We start from the raw sequence: 5,145 nt of genomic DNA, 5'->3' as shown, positions 1-5,145 counted from the left end.
ATTTTAGGTAAAGCACAGTGGTTGATGCCTGTAATCCCAGTACTTTTGGGAGGCCAAGGCAGGAGGATTGTTTGAGGCCAGGAGTTTGAGACCAGAGGGGGCAATATAGTAAGATCTCTCTACAAGCAATTTAAAAATTAGCTAGTCATGGTGGCATGCACCCATAGTCCTAGCTACTCAGGAGGCTGAGGCAGGAAGATTACTTGAGCCCAGGAGGTAAAGTTATAGTGAGCTGTGATCGCACCAGTGCATTGCAGCCTAAAGGACAAAGAAAGAGCCTGTCTCAAAAAAAATTAAAAATTAGAAAAGGCTTTCCTTTTGAAGTGTTAATATTAAATGAAGGTTCTGCTATTATTTTGCATTTCTCCCAACATGAAACGTATTTTCTTTCATTTATGATTGTCAGTACAATAAAAACCACATTCTGTTATATAACTAAGGTTAGAATAAACCACCTTGCTGATTATGATGGATATGTTTTTAAAATTAAGTACATAATGAGTACAGTATACAAATGTTTCATAAATTAGTTTTAATGATAATTATTCTGTAGCTGAAATATATTCCCAGTGAATACATATTAATTGACTGAAAGCAGGACCTCTTTGTGCCACCCTTTTCTTTGGAAGAACAGGGAGATTTTGGCCCTAGAGCCTCTCAGATCTGTAGGATCTTCAGAGGAGGCAAATCATTTCCACCTAGCTCTACATTAACTTTTTTTTTTTTTTTTGAGATGGAGTCTCACACTGTCACCCAGGCTGGAGTGCAGTGGCCCTATCTTGGCTCACTGCAACCTCTGCCTCCCAGGTTCTAGCGATTCTCCTGCCTCAGCCTCCTGAGTAGCTGGGACTACAGGCGTGCACCACCATGCCCAGCTAATTTTTGTATTTTTAGTAGAGATGGGGTTTCACCATGTTGGCCAGGCTGGTCTCAAACTCCTGACCTTGTGATCTGCCTGTCTCAGCCTCCCAAAGTGCTGGGATTACAGGTGTGAGCCACTGCGCCCAGCCAGCTCTACATTATAAAAATGTCCAAGGAGGATAGCCTTTGGCAGTGTGTTCAATAATTCTCTTCTAATAAAACATTAATTTAACATTCATCTTATTACTAGTTGTGCCAGATGAGTCACTTGTTTAAGACTCAGGTGTTAACATATAATCAAAATGGCTTTGATATACAAGTCAAGTTTTTTGAATGCCAAATACATTGTGTACTGGACACCAGTCCCCAACCCTTCTTCCCTTCCCTTCCCATTCACTGCTCCACTGTACTTTTCCCTCCGCTCCCATTTTCCTTACCATAACTCAGAAATTGAAATTACAGCCATTTTCATGTTGATGAAACCCCCAAATAGTAATATTTTATTTTCTTCTTTGTAATAATTGTGCAGCAGCAGTCAACTAATAACACTATTCATCATTCTGCTCATCCTAAGTACATAATGAGTGTATTTCATGAATAGTACTGCTACAGAAACTGGATAAAAATAAGTAAAGGGGGCCAGGTGCAATGGCTAAGGCCTGTAATCCCAACACTTTGGGAGGCTGAGGTGGGCGGATCACCTGAGATCAGGAGTTCAAGACCAGCCTGGCCAACATGGTGAAAGCACATCTCTACTAAAAATACAAAAATTAGCTGGACATGGTGGTTTGCACCTGTAATCACAGCTACTTGGGAGGCTGAGGCAAGAGGATTGCTTGAACCTGGGAGGCAGAGGTTGCAGTAAACCGAGATTAGGCCTCTGCGCTCCAGCCTGGGCAACAGAGTGAAACTGTGTCTCAGGAAAAAAAGGGAAAAAAGTATATGATAATTTATGGGCTGCTACATTGTTAAGGACTAGAAGATGGGAAATACGGGATTTTGTCTCCTTAGAAAAACAAGGAACAGGGACCAGGTGCAGTGGTTCACACCTGTAAACCCAGCACTTTAGGAGGCAGAGAGGGGAAGATGGCTTGAGCCCAGGAGTTCACAACAAGCCTAGGCAACTTAGTGAGACCCGGTCACTGTTGTGAAACGAAAACATCTGAGACAGGTCTCAGTCAATTTAGAAAGGTTATTTGGCCAAGGTTAGGGATGCACCTGTGACACAGCCTCAGGAGGTCCTGATGACATGTACTCACGGTTGTTGGGGTGCAGCTTGCTTTTGTACATTTTAGGGAGACATAATACATCAATCAATACATGTAAGGTTTACATTGGTTTGATCTGGACGGGCAGGACAACTCAAAGGTCTGAGGGAGGGGGTGTGGCTTCCAGGTCATAGGTAGATTTAAAAATCTCCTGATTGGCAATTGATTAAAAGAGTTATTATCAGTAGAAAGGAATGTCTGGGTTATGATAAGGGTTTGCGGATAAGGGGTTGCAGAGACCTACATTTCATCGTGCAGATGAAGTCTCCCATTAACAGGCTTTGGAGAGAATAGACTACTATATAAAGGTCTGTGTTGATGTTAATTCTAGAGAGGTATAATGAGGCATGTCCAACCCCTTCTTCTTTCATGGCCTGAACTAGATTTTCAGATGACTCTGGCATGTCCTTGACTGAGAGGAGGGGTCCATTCAGATGGTTGGGGTCCTTCAAATTTTATTTTTGGTTTAGACTATTAATTTTTTTCTTTTTTTCTGAGACAAGGTCTTGCACTGCTGACCAGGCTGGAGTGCAGTGGCGTGATCTTGGCTCACTGCAGCCTCCGCCTCCTGGGTTCAAGTGATTCTTGTGCCTCAGCTTCCCAAGTAGCTGGGATTACAGGCGTGTGCCACCATGTCTGGCTAATTTTTGTATTTTTTGTAGAGGGGAGGTTTTGCCACACTGGCCAGGTTGGTCTTGAACCTCTGGCCTCAAGTGATGCACCTCAGCCTCCCAAAGTGCTGGGATTACAGGTGTAAGCCACTGCACACAGCCTACACTATTAATTTTATATATATGTATGTATATATTTATGCATATAATAAAAAGAAAAACTACAAACATATAAGGTTGGTCCAACTTTGGTGTCATTAATTAAATATCTACTTCCTGTTCTTTAGGAGACAAAAATGCCATGCAGTGGTGTTTTTACATATCAATGAGGGCACAAACTGAGACAACTTCCCCAAACCTCATCCCCAGCTCAGAGGTGTATTTACATAATCTTATTCTAAACAAAGGACAAATGGGAAGTAGGCGAACAATTTGGTTCATGTTTCACCAAAGATATATTTTCTTCAGGTTAAAGGCAATCAGAGACTTCCAAATCATTGTGAGACAGCCAAGTATAAAGGGGTCCCGGGAGAAACTCCAACTGGCCTGCACACCGGGAGAATGGGGTGAGCCGTGGAAGTTCGCACCCTTTGCATGGGAGAGGAGTCTGGGATTCCAGCCTGTCCTCTCCTGTTCTGGGGTGGAACCTGGGATTCAATCTGTGATGGCGGAAACCAGCTAGGAAGCGAGAGGCCCCCATTTCCCTTTTTTTCCTTTTCACCCAATAAATTCCATTTTTCTTACCTTTCAAAGTGTCTGTGAGCCTAATTTCTCATGGCCATGTGACAAGAACCTGGCTTTTACCTGAACTAAGAAGCCCTACAACAATTGTAAATACCTGTTAATCCACCAATTACATATAGGCACAATATGGATCTTTGGAAATTAGATAAGAATGATTTTAATGTGAAATAATGACAGCAAAATAGTTTAGAAACCATGATGGTGAGGCCTCATTGATGCATACATCTGCTGGGGACCGAGCATATGGTTAGTGCCTGGTACATATGTAAAAACTGCAATTACGACTTCTTAGTAAGATAATTGATTCTGAGTAAACGTTTGAGTTTTCCTGGTTGTCTTAATTTTTTGTGTGTGTAATTGAGCTTTTGCTGTTTGTTTGGCTGGTTGGTTGGTTGGTTCGTTTTTCATGACAGACATTTAGGAAGAGAAAAGCCTACCAAAAATAAAAAGCAAAAGCCTACAAAAGATTGTGTTTGCAATATAACTAAATATAGTAATATTACTAGTAAGACCAGGAAAATACACAAAACTTAATGGAAAATAGGGACAATAACAACACACTTAAAGGACTATTTGAGGCTACTCGTTCCCTGATAAATGTGATAATAGCAAATGAGCATGCATATTAGAATAAAATTGTGTTTCTATCTTATATATTTAGCATTCACCAATTTTATTCCATCGCAGGCCATTGTCTACATAGTGACAGATAGAATATTCCATGAAGAGAAGGACTAGAAAGTGGGTTTTATTTTTTTGATAATTATAATAAATTATCAACTTTAAAGTACTGAACCGAAGATTTAAAATGTAAGTTTAAATTCCATTCTCAAGAAGGTACATGGGGATCATTTTAAAAGCTTGTCCTCTGCAGGAAAGGCCTCAGAAGAACAGAGACTGAAGTCTCTACACAGATTGAATAGCATTTTGATCGCTATTTCAGGTACAACCACCACTTCATTATCTGCATGTGAACTTCCCATGGGCCATTTCCATTCCCAGACCACCTTGAACCTCTCACCCATCACCAATCAGGTCTCCCATGGCCACACCACAATATGTGCACAGGGGATGTGAAATCATTTAAAATTCAGACTAAAAGAGTTTAGGCAGTCAAATCCATTGAGTGGGAAGAAATCCATTAAATTTAATTCAAAGTATATTATAGTTTATCCACTATTTTGGGAGAATTCTATTATTGCTTGCTTCTAATAGCAAAGTTAATGAAGAATTGATTGCTGTTTCAATGAGATCCCTCTGCACACAAACATTTACTAAGAACTCACCTAAATTGCAGCTCATTTTTAATGTGGAACAAAAAACTTGGCTTGTGCCTACGTATCTCATAACGGGTCATTCTAGAATGATTCTAACAAAACATTTCAGTAAACTGTATTATACTTAGACCACCAGCAGAAATCTGGGATAATTGGGTTGTTGAAGAATAAACACTAAAGGCAGGACAAGGGGTCAATCGTGGAGCAAGAACTTCATTCAGGAAACTGGGGTAATGTCCAGATTTCTTCAAAGGCTGCATTGGGGAGACTGTTTAACATTAACACAGAATTCTCCAGTTGGCTGGAGAGCAGCTGGGAGAGGTCTCTGTAAGAGTAAGAAGTCTGCTTTCTATTTATTTATTTTTGGGGGCAGGCATGCCTTCT

This window comes from Mandrillus leucophaeus, unplaced genomic scaffold (genome assembly GCF_000951045.1).
Source record: "Mandrillus leucophaeus isolate KB7577 unplaced genomic scaffold, Mleu.le_1.0 Scaffold147, whole genome shotgun sequence".
In the NCBI taxonomy this organism is placed as follows: domain Eukaryota; kingdom Metazoa; phylum Chordata; class Mammalia; order Primates; family Cercopithecidae; genus Mandrillus; species Mandrillus leucophaeus.
Note: the sequence above shows the minus strand (reverse complement) of the source record.